Source organism: Schistocerca serialis, chromosome 3, assembly GCF_023864345.2.
Source record: "Schistocerca serialis cubense isolate TAMUIC-IGC-003099 chromosome 3, iqSchSeri2.2, whole genome shotgun sequence".
Lineage (NCBI taxonomy): Eukaryota > Metazoa > Arthropoda > Insecta > Orthoptera > Acrididae > Schistocerca > Schistocerca serialis.
Window position 1 is genome coordinate 849,079,228 of NC_064640.1, and position 17,770 is coordinate 849,096,997.

Sequence of the window (17,770 nt, forward strand, 5' to 3'; positions counted from 1 at the left end):
ACTCAAACCTCCGACGGGACCAGCCACACAGTCCATGACTGCAGCGCCTTAGACCACTCGGCTAATCCCGCGCAGCCTGTGTTTTGTCATTTAAAACTAAGCTGGTATTCTATATCATATGTTTATTGATTTAAACTATCCGTTTCCCTTTTTTCTTAAAGTCATGTAAAATGTCACAGCGCACATCTTAATGCATTATTTTTCTTAAGAGATGTTGTGCAAGGTTGAACTCATCTTCCATAGTGTCCATCTTCTCTCATGTTCTGACAACCTAACTACCACAGATCTGCTTGACTGTGTTACCAGTTGATTTTGTACACAGTGATCTGCTCTTAATATTTCATTGTGTCTTTAACATAAAATAATGATTACATTATGGATATTGTTTGAATATCAGATTTGGATAATGGAACCACACACCAAGGAACTGAAAGCTTGTGACTGGATGCTCCCATCCTGCACAGGTCACAGTAGAAGTAGCTGTTTTTCTGTAAGTGATAAATAGACCTTTAATTGTGTTAATGGGCGATTCTTCTATGGAACATTTGCCATATCACAATTAAAAAGTGCTGCTGCCAGTAGTGGTGCTATCTTGTGTGGTGAAATTAATACAGTTATCAAGTTCAAGAGGAAACTTGTGTCCAGTGATGTTATCTCTAAGAAAGTCAAAAAATAAAAATTCGTAAATAATTCTAAATTTCACAATCTGCATGAAGATCCAACTGCAGCTTCTAACAACCATGAGGAACAAAACACTACAAAATCATGTGAAAATTTCAGCTCAGAAACCAACAGCTGGACACTTGTAAATATGAATCCAATGGCTCCTAGATGTTTTGGTTTACCTATGTCACATACAAATGACATCCAGTACAGCCAGAAGTGCCCTGTTTCTCTGCTTCTTGTTGATTACTATGGAAGAAACTAGATTACACCACAAGAAGAAAACAAAACTTAAACTAATATTTGGCATCAGAAATTCCACAGCTCTTGTAGCTAAAATTCAAACAATAAGAGTTGCAGGTAGTCCATTACTGTTGTTCGAGTTAAGTGTTGTTACCAAGCCTGGTAGGATATATAAGGAGCATGGACAGTGTAAGATGTTGAGTGATCACTGTGAAGAACATGGAGGTGCCGCATACTCTTTTTTTTAGATAGTGTTATCAGCACCTGACAGAGTTTGAAAGGGGCCTCATTGTGGGTCTTCAATTGGCTGACTCATCAGATTGTGCAATATCCAGATTTGATGGCATTTGTATGTGACAGTGGCTATGTTTGACTGTATGGGAGTGTAAGGTCACATATAATTATTGTGAATGTTTTGGTGAAATGCACCTGACCACCACATAGAGGGACTGTCATATTTTGCACTAAACACACTGTAACCCCTCCTGACTTACACCTGCCTTCCCAGAACAAATAATGAACTCCTGCTACATTCTGTGTCATTCCACACCATTGGTCAGAAACCAGCAGCAGTTTGACCAGAGAATTACCATCCCATGAGGTGGTCATTAAAACCACAAACAGCCTTCTTTTTGGAGTGATGCTGTGGCCAGGAAGAATAAACTGCTAATTAATGTTGTCACATTGTCTTTGTTGATGAACTGAAGTTTTGTTCTACCCTGGATGACTGCCATTGGTCAGTACAATGCCGGTCTGGGAGAGGTCCCATTATTTCATAGTTTTGTAGAGGCACAAGGTGTTACTCCTGCATGCAGTATGTTAAGGACTAGTTACAACAATTGTGGGCCAACTTGCCTCAGGAGAGGACACAAAGTCCTTATGATGCCTTTTCCAACCAAATTCGTGCATACATTCATTTCAGAGGGGTGCAACATCATACTGGTAAGTGGACTCATACTATTAAGTTCTTCGTAAATTTGATTCAGTTTTGTAACCACTGCTGTAACATCACATAACTTCTCAACCTGTGAAGTTTACTTTTTCCCCTTCTTGGAGCTTCACTTTTTTGTCATGTAGGATAGGTTTGTTCAACATCACTCGTTGTATACGAATACTCCCACTGATGGCTGTAAAAACAAATCGAGATACCATTTATACATACCTAAGCTGAATTTCATAGTGCTACACATCAACAATTACCACTGAAAAATGTGTAAAACAGAATTATTCTCTGTTTGAGAACACTTACTGCAGACCATTTAATGACATAACTATGGATTTCTTTTATTAGTCCTACACTATATGATTTTTCACAGACAAATTGAACAAGCACTCTTCCTGTGAAAGCAACAAGAGCTGAAAAATTAAATACTGGATCAGATATGTGGGCGATGTGAAGTGTTTATGGAATAGTATCACTAGACAAATGCATTCCTACAAGATTTAAAGTCACAACACAAGGTGTACAACTTTGCTTCCACCGTTTGCCGATAGGTGGCGACAATGGTAAGTAGTGGTTGAAACAAACAGATTGCAGACATCAGGCAGTTAGCTTGGACCACAGTCAACATAGCCTCATTCAAACATTAGTTGATTTTTGTCTGCATCATGAAGTTGTACTTGATTGCAAATGTCAGTTTACGAACCCAATTCTCATCATTTGTGGGAGGTGATACTGTTTTGTTTCAATATGAAGAAAACAGCGGCTGAGCCTCATTGAATGCTCTCAGGTATGTATGGTAAGGATGCTATTAGTGAAATAATGTGTCTTGAGTGGTTTCAATGCTTCGAGAACGGTGATTTTAACGTCATAGACTGTCATAGTTGTGGAAGAGAGAACGTTTTTGAAGATGCAGAATTGGAGACATTGCTGAGTAAAGACTCGCTTCAAACTCAAGAAGAATTGTCACAATTAGTGGGAGTGACACATCAAGCAATTTCAAAACTTTGTAAGGCTATGGGCATGATTCAAAAAGAACAAACTTGGGTCCCGTGTGAACTGAAACCAAGAGACATTTAATGGCGTTTGTGTGTTTGTGATCAGTTGCTTCAAAGGCAAAAACCGAAGGGATTTCTGCATCACATTGTGATCGGGGACAAAAAATGGGTTCATTACAATAATCCTAAACGCAAAAAATCATGGAGATATCCTTGCCATGATTCTACGTCAATGGCCAAACCGAATATTCACGGCTCCAGGATCATGTTTTTCATTTGGTGGGACCACCTTGGCATCGTGTACTATGAGGTGTTAAAACCAAGTGAAACAATCACAGGTGCTTGTTATCAAATGCAATTAATGCGTTTGAGCAGAGCATTAGAAGACAAACGGCCCTAATACAGTGAGATGCACAATAAAGTGATTTTGCAGCGCGACAACGCTTGACCCCACGTTGTAGAAGAGGTCAAAACATTTGTGGAAACATTAAAATGGGCAGTCCTACCCCACCTGCAGTATTCTCGAGACATTTCTCCCTCTGACTATCACCTGTTTAGATCAATGGCATGTGGCCTGGCTGACCAACACTTCCAATCTCATGATGAAGTCACAAATTCGATCGATTCATGGATCACTTCAAAATATGAACAATTTTTTCGATGTGGGATTTGTACACTGCCTGAAAGATGGGAGAAAGTGGTGGCCAGCAATGGAAAAAAATTTGTTTCATTAAAGCCTCAAATGTTGGGGAAAAAACGGCGGAAGCAAAGTTGAACACTTTGTACAATAAAATACAATTCACTATGGAGATGGAAGGTTTTTCTGTAAATTATTTCAATACAGATCTAGTGCTCCATACAATGAAACATCAGTCATGAAGTTAGTTTAATCTAAGTGTATCTGTCATGTTTTTAGAGTAGAAGGTATCCTATGCAATATTATCGCATATGACATCAAGGAATTATACAGGGTGGTCCATTGATAGTGACTGGGCCAAATATCTCACGAAATAAACATCAAACGAAAAAACTACAAAGAGTGAAACTCATCTAGCTTGAAGGGGGAAACCAGATGGCACTACGGTTGGCACACTAGATGACGCTGCCATAGGTCAAACGAATATCAACTGCGTTTTTTAAAATAGGAACCCGCATTTTTTATTACATATTCGTGTAGTACGTAACGTAATACGAATGTTGTAGTTGGACCACTTTTTTTGCTTTGTGATAGATAGCGCTGTAATGTAATGTTCCGCCAGTGTGGACGATATTTGCCTTGTGATACATTACCCACGTTAAAACGGACCGTTTACCAACTGTGGGAAGGTCGATATCATGTTGATGTATGGCTATTGTGATAAAAATGCCCAAAGAGTGTGTGCTATATATGCTGCTAGCTATCTTGGACGACATCATCCAAGTGTCTGGACAGTTCACCGGATAGCTACGTTACTTAAGGAAAGAGGAAGTTTTCAGCCACATGTGAAACGTCAGCCACGACCTGCAACAAATGATGACGTCAAAGTAGGTGTTTCAGCTGCTGTCGCAGCTAATCCGCACATCTGTAGCAGACAAATTGCATGAGAATTGGGAATCTCAAAAATGTCTGTGTTGAGAATGCTGCCACTGGGCACAAGAGAAATTACTGGACGATGACAGATTTTTTGCATGCGTTCTATTTAGCGATGAACCGTCATTCACCAACAGCTATAATGTAAACCGGCATAATATTAACTATTGGGCAATGGAAAATCCACGTTGGCTGTGGCAAGTGGAAAATCAGTGACCTTGGTGGGTTAATGTATGGTGCAGCATTACGGGAGGAAGGATAATTGGCCCCCATTTTATCGATAACAATCTAAATGGTGCAATGTATGCTGATTTCCTACATAATTTTCTGCCGATGTTACTACAAGATGTTTCACTGCATGACAGAATGGCGGTGTACTTCCAACATGATGGAAGTCCGGCACATAGCTCAGGTGCAGTTGAAGTGGTATTGAATAGCATATTTCATGACAGGTGGATTGGTTGTCAAAGCACCATACCACGGCCCGCATGTTCGCCGGATCTGATGTCCCTGGATTTCTTTCTGTGGGGAAAGTTGAAGGATATTTTCTATCATGATCCACTGACAACGTCTGACAACATGCGTCAGCTCATTGTCAATGCATGTGTGAACATTACGGAAGATGAACTACTCGCTGTCGAGAGGAAAGTCGTTACACGTATTGCCAAATGCATTGAGGTTGACGAACATCATTTTGAGCAATTATTGCAGTAATGTGGTTTTTACAGGTAATCATGCTGTAACAGCATGCATTCTCAGAAATGATAAGTTCACAAAGGTACATGTATCACATTAGAACAACCACAATAAAATGTTCAAATGTACCTACATTCTGTATTTTAATTTAAAAAACCTACCTGTTAGCAACTGTTTGTCTAAAATTGTGAGGCATATATTTGAGACTATTACAGCGCCATCTATCACAAAGTGAAAAAAGGGGTCCAACTAAAACATTTATATTTCTTTATGTACTACACGAATATGTAATAAAAATGGGGGTTCCTATTTAAAAAAAAATGCAGTTGATATCCATTTGAACTATGGCAGCGCCATCTAGCGGGCCAACCATAGCACCATCTGGTTTCCCCTTTCAAGCTAGACAAGTTTCGTTCAAAATGTTTTTACGTTTGACACTTATTTCGTGAGATATTTGGCCCAGAAATGATCAATTGACAACCCTGTATACAATTCAAAGTGTAGATGTTGGTATTATAATTGTAAAGCATTTTATCTACATTCAGCATTTGCAGATGAAATGTACATGCCTTCCACAAGAGTTGCCACATTTGTCTTCAATCCTAGAAGTCTGATGTATCACACTACATGATTAAACCATTATTGATGGCTGTAATAACACCAATACAAAAGGAATAATTCAATAGAAATTACTTATAGTACATTTTTATTGTAACAGAGTTGCACTGTTAGATGTGACACATCAACAGATTTCCCTCTGATATGTTATTTGCGGGGCTACATTATGCAGTTCCAGATGACAGTCTATTCCTTACGTTATCTGCAAGTTACTTTGGAGTCATCTGCTACACTAAGTGACAAGTCACTGTTGAGCAACAGGAAAAGAGGGTGTCCCAGGGCAAAACACTGTAGATACCCCAAGTAAGTGACCTAATCAGACCAATTTTAATTTTTAGTTACATAACAGTCTGAAACAACATTATTTTTCCCACAACATAATAAGATTTAAGGAACTGCATGGATTTCCCTAAATCCATATTGTTGTCAATTCGACAATACGAAAGTGATTCCATAAGCCAAAGCCTATGAATACCCCACGTTTCATTAATCATGTATGTTTTCTTTGCAGGGAGGAAGAAAAAAAATAGACTATTGATAACACTGCGTGTACCTGTAGTCCCATGTCACGACACCACTGTTCAAGATGTGATAGATTATATCTTATCTGCATTCCTTTACTCCAATGACACAAATCGTTTCGGAGCATTAGGTTGTTCAGTGAAATGGCACAGATGTAGTAGAACATCTGGAAAATTAAAACACACAACTTCACTTAAAATGGTAACATTGTCATGGGTATTTTCTTTTATTTCTGGTTTGCAATCTACTAGAGACTTCAGTATTTACAAAATACAGCAGTTTCCTTCTAGTCTAGGATCATGTAACTTACTGTTAGAAAATTTGTAATCTCACCTACCAAAACATCTGGACAGTAAGTTCTGGATCAACACCACGGTTCCCCACAATTTTATAGATATAATTTAGTTCCTGCAAGAGTGCATCCAATAACTTCTGTACACCCAAAAATGGCTCAGAATCTCTTGATGTCAACACAGCTCTTCCTCTCTTTCCACTAGCTATCTGGCTTGTCAAGCCACTTATTTCTTCATGTTCAAGAATAGCTGGCACCACCAGTGGCTCTATCTTTTCTTTTATATGCCCAGCAAGACTCTGAATAATGGCATGTGAATCTTAGATGTTATTTTGGGGACAGTTAAATATACCTGGTAGATGAATTCATAAAGCTGCTACTTTCATAGATGAAATAAGACCAAAACAATCTGTTAAGGAAAACTCAAAATAAGATTAAAAATGTTCTTACTTCAATCTTTTAATGCAGATATTCAATCCACTATATAGCCAACAGAACAAATCCCCACTTTATGTCCTCCATCCAATGATTTAAGAAATAAATAAATAAATAATTAACAAAGAAGCATATAATTGAGTCTGTAATGTTTCTCAGCACTTACATAAGTAAACCAAAGAGAATACAAAGACTATAAACTATGTCTTTGCTGTACTTTAGTGCATTCAGAGTTGAAGCAATTTACAAAATCCACCAAAATACGAACAGACCTGATCGACATTGTTTCTTCACCTCTGTGGACCTCTGTTGCATCTCATACTGTGGTGTTCATATAATCTCAGGGAGTATTACATACTACATCATTTGTACAGTAACCCCAGAGTCACTCTGCACTTTATCATGTAGCCGTGTAGTTGTCACACACTATGTTGTTGTTGTGGTCTTCAGTCCTGAGACTGGTTTGATGCAGCTCTCCATGCTACTCTATCCTGTGCAAGCTTCTTCATCTCCCAGTACTTACTGCAACCTACGTCCTTCTGAATCTGCTTAATGTATTCATCTCTTGGTCTCCCTCTACGGTTTTTACCCTCTACACTGCCCTCCGATGCTAAATTTGTGATCCCTTGATGCCTCAGAACATGTCCTACCAACTGGTCCCTTCTTCTTGTCAAGTTGTGCCACAAACTCCTCTTCTCCCCAATTCTATTCAATACCTCCTCATTAGTTATGTGATCTACCCATCTAGTCTTCAGCATTCTTCTGTAGCACCATGTTTCGAAAGCTTCTATTCTCTTCTTGTCCAAACTATTTATCGTCCATGTTTCACTTCCATACATGGCTACACTCCATACAAATACTTTCAGAAATGACTTCCTAACATTTAAATCTATACTCGATGTTAACAAATTTTTCCTCTTCAGAAATGCTTTCCTTGCCATTGCCAGTCTACATTTTATATCCTCTCTACTTCGACCATCATCAGTTATTTTGCTCCCCAAATAGCAAAACTCCTTTACTACTTTAAGTGTCTCATTTCCTAATCTAATACCCTCAGCATCACACGATTTAATTTGACTGCATTCCATTATCCTCGTTTTGCTTTAGTTGATGTTCATATTATATCCTCCTTTCAAGACACTGTCCATTCTGTTCAACTGCTGTTCCAAGTCCTTAGCTGTCTCTGACAGAATTACAATGTCATTGGTGAACCTCAAAGTTTTTATTTCTTCTCCATGGATTTTAATACCTACTTTGAATTTTTCTTTTGTTTCCTTTACTGCTTGCTCAATATACAGATTGAACAACATCGGGGAGATGCTACAACCCTGTCTTACTCCCTTCCCAACCACTGCTGCCCTTTCATGCCCCTCGACTCTTATAACTGCCATCTGCTTTCTGTACAAATTGTAAATAGCCTTTTGCTCCCTGTATTTTATCCCTGCCACCTTCAGAATTTGAAAGAGAGTATTCCAGTCAACATTGTCAAAAGCTTTCTCTAAGTCTACAAATGCTAGGAATGTAGGTTTGCCTTTCCTTAATCTATTTTCTAAGATAAGTCGTAGGGTCAGTATTGCCTCACGTGTTCCAATATTTCTACAGAATCCAAACTGATCTCCCCCAAGGTTGGCTTCTACTAGTTTTTCCATTCGTCTGTAAAGAGTTCGCATTAGTATTTTGCAGCTGTGGCTTATTAAACTGATTGTTCGGTAATTTTCACATCTGTCAACACCTGCTTTCATCGGGATTGGAAATATTATATTCTTTTTGAAGTCTGAGGCTATTTCGCCTGTCTCATACATCTTGCTCACCAGATGGTAGTGTTTTGTCAGGACTGGTTCTCCCAAGGCCCTCAGTAGTTCTAAAGGAATGTTGTCTACTCCCGGGGCCTTGTTTCGACTTGGGTCTTTCAGTGCTCTGTCAAACTCTTCACGCAGTATTGTGTCTCCTATTTTGTCTTCATCTACATTCTCTTCCATTTCCAGAATATTGTTCTCAAGTACGTCACCCTTGTATAGACCCTCTATATACTCCTTCCACCTTTCTGCTTTCCCTTCTTTGCTTAGAACTGGATTTCCATTTGAGCTCTTGATATTCACACAAGTGGTTCTCTTTTCTCCAAAGGTCTCTTTAATTTTCCTGTAGGCAGTATCTATCTTACCCCTAGTGAGATAAGCCTCTACATCCTTACATTTGTCCTCTTAGCCATCCCTGCTTAGCCATTTTGCACTTCCTGTCTATCTCATTTCTGAGACGTTTGTATTCCTTTTTGCCTGCTTCATTTACTGCATTTTTATGTTTTCTCCTTTCATGAATTAAATTCAATATTTCTTCTGTTACCCAAGGATTTCTACTAGCCCTCGTGTTTTTACCTACTTGATCCTCTGCTGCCTTCACTACTTCATCCCTCAGAGCTACCCATTCTTCTTCTACTGTATTCCTCCCCCCCCCCCCCCCCTTTCTGTCAATCGTCCCCTTATGCTCTACCTGAAACTCTGTACAACCTCTGGTTTTATCAGTTTGTCCAGGTATCATCTCCTTAAATTCCCACCTTTTTGCAGTTTCTTCAGTTTTAATCTACAGCTCATAGCCAATAGATTGTGGTCAGGGTCCACATATGCCCCTGGAAATGTCTTACAATTTAATACCTGGTTCCTAAATCTCTGTCTTACCATTGTATAATCTGATACCTTTTAGTATCTCCAGGATTCTTCCATGTATACAACCTTCTTTTATGATTCTTGGACCAAGTGTTAGCTATGATTAAGTTATGCTCTGTGCAAAATTCCACCAGACAGCTTCCTCTTTCCTTTCTCTCCCCCAATCCATATTCACCCACTATGTTTCCTTCTCTACCTTTTCCTACTCTCGAATTCCAGTCACGCATGACTATTTAATTTTCGTCTCTCTTCACTAACTGAATAATTTCTTTTATCTGATCATACATTTCATCAATTTCTTCATCATCTGCAGAGCTAGTTGGCATATAAACTTGTACTACTTTAGTAGGCATGGGCTTCATGTCTATCTTGGACACAATAATGCGTTCACTATGTAAGTGTACACTATTCAGTAGGTGTGATCTGATTTGAGCTAGAACTTAGGTATTATTTTGAATATGTCATAAAGACAATGAGAAAATCAAGTGCCTATCACCTCCATGAAAATTTTCATGTTTTACCAAATGAACCTAGCTCCAACTACTCAAAAATTTGACACTGAACTGTGCAATCTGTGCATGGTTCTTAGTAGAGTCACATTTCCATGTTAACACTGTATAATATTAGCTTGTTTCTTCATACTTTGAGTGCAGTATCTACGTCTTATTCTGTATTTAATCTGCATCAAGCTCTTGTGTTCCAATCCAAAAGCTATCCTATACAATGGCACACTAAGAACCTGAGGTTAAGGGGGAGACTAAATTTCAATTCAGACTAATTCTCACGAATCTTGCAAGGAGCATATGGAGTTTACACTTGAAATGTAATGAAATAACATTCTAAGCATAGCCTCATGAGGTAATCAGTTAAGTGGGAATTCTTACATCATACTCTAAGGTCAGCTGATGAATAATTATTGCATCACTTAACGCAATGGGAGAACATTAGGTGGTATTTAAGAAATATTCTCAGAAAGTTAAGTTAGATCTGGATTTTGCACATGAAAAATTTAGACAGACACAAAATAGTTAAAAGAAATCTGTTTATGGCTTGGGCATGCATAAAATACAGAGCAGAAATTATAATAATCCACAAAGTGAGTGAGTAGGGAGAAATTTCAACACACAAATTGCCATGTTTATGTTCCAGGTTACAAATATTGCTCAATGTTATGACCACCTGCATCCATGACAGCCTGGGTACCATCTCAATTGTTTGTATCTCTTTTTGAACAGAGGACGATGGAATGTTCAGCAGTTGTGGCACAGCTTGAAAATTGTTACTGCATCCAGCTTTTTTGCCACGGCAACAGTACATTCAGCAACATGTGGCACAATTGGCCACCAGCCTTTTTCAAGAGTAATTTCCAAATTGCCAGTTAGTTCAGACTTCTGAACCATGTTCTTCAACACTGGTGTAGAAAGAGGTACTTTTCAATATTCTTTTAACGCCTGAGACTTGTGAAGAGCAACAACACTATTGCTGCTGTTTTGACAAAAAAAGTTCTATGAGTAAAGCCCTGCTCACATGTCCAGAATCTTATTGACTGTCTGCAGCTGTAATGCACAATGATACTTACGTTTCAGAACTTTGTCTCTGTACCAGTATTCCTACTAATGGCAAGTCATGATACTAACACTACTGACAATGCAAATCCTGCAGCACACAGTCTGAATGCTGTAAAGTTGGGTACCAATACAGTAAATGGTTTTCCACCTACACTTGCTCAAATAGCGAAGTTCAATAACAATGCTCCCCATCCCTCACCTTTCCCCCCTACTTCCTGGATTGAATTCAGGTGTTCTAGAAAGTCATTCAAGTTCTCACTGCCATGAAGCCAAATAACAGAAGTATCATCTATGTATCTGAAAAAATGTGCAAGTTTCAGCTGCAGACTCCAAGGTGTGTTCCTCGAAATCTTCCATAAACAAATTGGCAATGATGGGTGACAACGGGCTTCCCATCGCAACTCCATCTGTCTGCTCGCAGTACTGGTCATTGAATAAAAAGTAAGTGGGTGTCAACACATTGCTTACTTTCTGCAGTTTTGCATTGAAAATGGGAAGGTATGCTCCTGTTGAAGTATCTGCAGTTGTCAACGACGCCTCCCAGCTGCATTATCTTAAGTTATTTGAACACTGTATATGTCAGAAGAAACTAAGATTTCACATTGTTTATTTCTATTGGGAGGAAATTATCATTGCTTGTTGAGGTTGGATAAATTTTGCAGCAGTACAGTAAGATTAAAATGTGCATTGTCATTTTTACTGCAGTGTTGTGATCAAAATATTGTTCCAACATTTGCCAAAGTAACGCATCATATTAATTCTCCTGCAATCAGTCTTTATCAAGCAATGCACTGGCCTAGATATTGTTTATGAGAGGCTCTATTACACTCACTGACAGTTGGATTTTGTTTCCAAGGAATTGTTTCAGCTTCATTTAACCACTGCTTCAAAATTTCAGCTTTTTCTTGGGATTGGCGGATGATGCTTCATGGCACTGGGAAACAGATTTTTGTGAATATGTAAAAGATTAATTTCTTTGACAGGGGTCCAAGTAATGCTCAGCAAGGTCCTGTTTCTGATTCAAGATCTTATCCACTTTCATGAGAGCAGATATTGTGTTTGGCATGCATAAGTAGTTTGAGTATGCATAGACAGGGGACTGTAAGCATTTTATGCACAACAAAATATGATCTGTTGATCACCGAAAACAATATACTCCTGATGGCAGCATGCATTGCATATTTCAACACTGTTAGAAGGTACCCATATGGACTACCAGAAGTATGACTTATTTTTACAGTACATGTACTTGGTGCTTCGCAATTCATGCTCTACAGACTGTAGAGCAGATTTAGCAGATCAAGTTTTACGTAGGAACCTGCATCTGGAAGCATCATACAACAACACCACAGAGTGTCAAAGTTGCACAAACTGGCACCTGTAAATGTATGTATATACAGTGTGATTCCATGAGGATGATACAGACTTTCAAGGATGATGGAGAAGGATAAATGTATCAATTTGAGGTAATTACCTGGTACAGAAATGAACAATTCAAAAGTTATAAGTGAAAACCACTATGGTACCACTGACAGACTGCAAGATATCATTAATTTGTATCAAAGTGTAGAATACAACAGTTTTCTTTTAAGAAGAGAGATTGGGATCACTTAAATGACATCTTCCACAAATGCTAACTTTCATTATGCCCAGAAATTAGGATTGTTCTGTCCAAAATCCTTCACACCTCTCCAAAAGTGGTATTTCACCACCTGAGACCCTTGGATTTGTATTCTGACAATTACTGACTAAGCTATAATGACACAAGAATTTTAGCACTTAACAGTCTGCCATCCAGCGACACCACAGTGGTGTCATGCACGAAATAGTGGTCAACGGCCAGCAACACCACAGTGGTGTCGTATGCATGGTATTGCTCAGTGGCCGGCGACACCACAGTGGCATCGTGAGCTTAGTATCACACAGTGGGCAGCGACAACATTTTGGTATCTTTTGCATTCTGTTGGTGTTGTGTTTAGGTAACAATAAGTTACACATGTCAACAAGTTTTTTTGTTTTTATAAGTACTTGTGACCTATCATCATGGCAGACAAAAGAGACAATACAATTATTTATGATGAATGCGTGGATGTCTTGTCTGACGTTCTGGAAAAATTGGCCAACTCAGAAGAAGACACTGGGTATTGAAAAAGTGAAAGTGAAGCAGAATTGTCAGAAGATAGTGAAACACGTACAAGAAGAATTCGGCGAATGCTACGGTTGCCAACTGATTCGGATGAATCAGATGAGGAAGGCAGTGCACAGGTGTCACACTGATTTACTGAGGACCAATAATAAAACTGAAGGATCCGTGGGTCCAAACATATTTCCCAAAGATACACAGAGCATCGAGGATGTTGTCAGATTATATATTGGGAATGATCTGTTTGCATATAACAGCAATGAAACCAACAAGTACTACAGTCAAAATTGCAATAGAAGAAAACTGGATTAAAAAATGCCAAAATTGTTGACGTTACAGGACCCGAACTTAGAAAATGGTTTGGGCTGGCTATCCTTACGGAAATTTGTAAAAAAAGCAAGGATTGATGATTATTGGTTAACGAATCCGTTGATAGACACACTGATATTTTGCGAAACGATGTCCCGCAGCCGATTCAGACAAATATGATCATTTTTACATTCTTCTGACAGCAAAATAAACTGGATAATGCATACCAGCCATATTTGATTATTTTTCCAAAAAGTTTAAATGAACAAATATTTGAAACAAATTTTGTATTTATTTACATATGCATATCTTCGAAATTTCATGAAAGTAGGGGAACAGGGTTGGGAACTTACGAGAACTAATGATGAGATTAGTAACACTTAACGTTTCATAATCTCCTGATAATGTCAAGAATGGCTGGTGACAAGCCAAGTAATCTGAATTAGCACTGCCGGCGCCAAGCAGATCAATCTGTATGAGATGTGCAGACGGCAAAGTGTTAATATAGTATCCCATAGCAGCATGGCTCTTCGCTTCCTCTGCTCTTCTCATATCATCATCATCTCTTCTCCTTCCTTTGATTCCCATTCAATCCAGCAGACATATATTGCCCAACAAGTAATGATAATAGTTCTTTACGTGCAACATAATACATTCAGTGTCTCAAAATTATAACAAATTATTGTTGTGTTAGGGGTTATTTCTTAGTGCTTAACTGATGAATCACAGTATGATAATACATACATATATGAATTCCTTCTTCAGGAATTAACTGTAAGCGAAAATCAGTAATGGCAGTATCAAGAGATTGTTAATAGCAGTGTTTTAGTCATGTGCCATTTTCAGAGTGTGGTACCTTCTTTTGTTAGCTGCAGCTGCTTTCAAGCCATATGGCAATCTCCCATCTCCCCATTATATGCCTCCTTTAAAATTATTCCTCCATATGTCTTTTTCCACATTCAGATTAAAAAATGAAAGAAATATATTCGATACAATATGGACGTCACATCAAACCTTATTCTTTTTTAAATTTACAACTTCTTCGTCAAATATCTGGCAAAGTTTCACTTATTGAACTGATGAAATACCAGGACCACAGAAATAAAAGGCCTCAAATGGCACATCTGATATCTGAAGGCAATGGCTTGTTATCAGACCCACTTCAAACAAAATTCCCAATTGAACTCCATGACAGAAGCTGTCAATTTCATACAGAGCAACACAGCAAAAGCATGTCCACAGCTCATAATAGTTACTCACTACTGAAATTTGCAATAATACATTAAATGAGACGTTATTAGTACTAGTTTCTCTCAAAAGTAAAGAACTTTCCAGAGTGACTGAGTCCTTATCTAATATACAAGTGAACCTTCCAAATTTCAGTCTAAAATATTGTTACACCAAACTTCTTGTTTGCCTGTAGTAACTGTTCAGAATGGGAATTGCAATTAAAAATCATGGCAGATGTAAGAAGCCATTCAGTAAAATGGTTTTTAGTGGCATAAATATCTCAGTGTCACTGACATACATTAAAAATAATTATTGTATGAGAACTGAGTGTGATGAATGAAGGTTGTGCACATTGTAATGTGCAATAAGCCATTTGGACCATGTATATTCTCAAACTTACAATCTTATCCTTTTTTCAATTTTTTTTTGAACTGTTTTAATCTCTGACTATATAATATGTCGTGCTAACACAATTAACTCCTGTGATTAAAAAAAAATCAAATTTCATAAAAATTACTATACTACAAAAAGATAAATTTTTGTTATTTTTATATATATATATATATATATATATATATATATATATATATATATATATATATATGGTTATAATAGAGGGAAACAGTTTTTGGTTGGCCTGTAGGAGGATGCTCTGAATAGCCAGTGTGGATGTGGGAGAGGAAAGATTGAGGACTTTTATTAAGGATAGGAGTTGACGGGTGTGTTCATTGGCTGAGTTGATGTGTAGGTGAAGGATTAGGTGGGTGAGGCAATGGATTGTTCAGTTTGGAACTGGTATAGGGACTGATGGAAAGAAGGGTTGCAGCCAGAGGTGGGTACTTTAAGTGTGAGGCCTTTGGGGGTTATGCCAAATGTCAGACAAGCCTGGGAAAATAAAATATGTGAGCGTAATCTGGCTAGGGTGAAGGCATGTTTGCGGAGGGAATGTAAATAAAACTTAATGGGGTCGTTGTGGGGGTGTTGTGGGGGTGACATGGTATCAGAAGGTGGAAAGTGTAACATGAGGTTGAAATGACAATGAAAGATAAAAATATATGTGAAGAGATAAGGGTGAACTAGAAAGTAACTGGAGATCTGGTATGAAAAAAGGCGAAAAAGTGTTGGTTAAATTGATCCTGTGGCGAACTTGGGTTGGTAGACAGCGATGTGCATGAAGGTTAGGTGGTTGTGTTGCCGCTAAAACACGTTAAAGGACGGAGAAATTCGGGAAAATTTCGAAAAAACGTGTAAATGTATTAAAAGGAGTGGTGGTGTGGTGAAAGATTACGAAAATGGGGCTAACAATTGTCTGACGAAGAAATAATGACATTAAAACCTATGGGGAGCGGCTAAAAATGATCAGTGATGTGCGAAAAACGGAAGTGGAAATAAAGTGAAAGCTATTAGAACTAGCCGAAATGGTTGTTTAATACGTGAAAGCAGCTGTTATTGAACTAGAAACGGTGGATTTTATAGCAGCGGTAGTGTTGAAAGCGGAAAATAAAATTTTTTTTTTTGGTTATGGTTTGGAAGTGGGTTACGTATTATTGAGTGTATATAGGCGGGATAAAATTGTATTACGGTAAAAAGGGGAAGGTGAATACAAAGTGAGACTACTGGTAAAAACAGAGAGAGAAAATAAAGAGAAAATAAGGCGACAGGAAAGATTTCGAAATGCAACAGCGACAATAACAAACGTAATTGTTGGGTTCAAATTAATGGTATGGTTATAATAGAGGGAAACATTTTTTGGTTGGCCTGTAGGAGGATGCTCTGAATAGCCTCTATTATAACTCACACCGGCTATTCAGAGCATCCTCCTACAGGCCAACCAAAAAATGTTTCCCTCTATTATAACCATCACACCGGCTATATATATATATATAAATAATTGTTCTATTGTGCTGCTGAGTGAATTTCATTTTCTGTAAAATATTTTCAATTTAATGTTCTATTTTTCACTCCTAGTATGATTATATCTTTACTGATGTAGTATGGAATGATGTGAAGTGGGTGCCAGTTGGTTGTACATTGTCTGGCCGGAAGGTAGGAAGGACGGAAGGAAGGAAGGAAGGAGAGATGTAAAGGTGTCTGGAGTTTCATACAAATGGAATGTATTTCACTGAGTGAACATTGTAGTTGATGGCAGCAAGGCATCTAGGACTATTAAAAATGAAAATTACATATGAGTCAGTTGGTTGTCTATGTTATTTCAAGGAACACATCAACCTATAGAAATTCAAGCAACAGATTGAAGGATATCCTTAAAAAAACAAGATTAGTATTTTTTTCTTTAAAACTACCACTAGATCCAAGCTTTCCTACTCAATGAACAATTATTACAATTAACTGTCATCCAATGTGCATAACAAAGGAGGTCGTTAAAGTGGTGCCCTTGTGACCAGGATATTTGTACGTTTGGATTTTTGACAGTGTTTATGTTTCAGGTGATCAAAAAGCATATAATTGTGTTGCAAAGTGGAATGATTTTAAACCAGATATTGTTTGACATAGTAAATGTTGAGAAGTTTTGAATGACACAACACTACAAACATACATGGTTTTAAAAGGCTGAAGCATTATTACGAAAGTTGACACCACCTACCCAATCCAGGACAATAATAAGCTAAGTTCCACTTAAAACATTTATTTTTGTACTTTCTCAGTGCAGTGTTGTGTGGACATTTTGACTGGCATTTTTTCTAGCATTGTTAATTTATGAACAAATTTACAACAAATGGATCATGATAAGAACAATGAAATAAATATGCAGAAGCTACCAGCTTCAACTAATGACTTTAAACAGGACAGAGCCAATAAAGACATGTTTCAAGACACATTAGACAATAGTCAATCAAAAAAATTAAATGAAATCCATGCAGA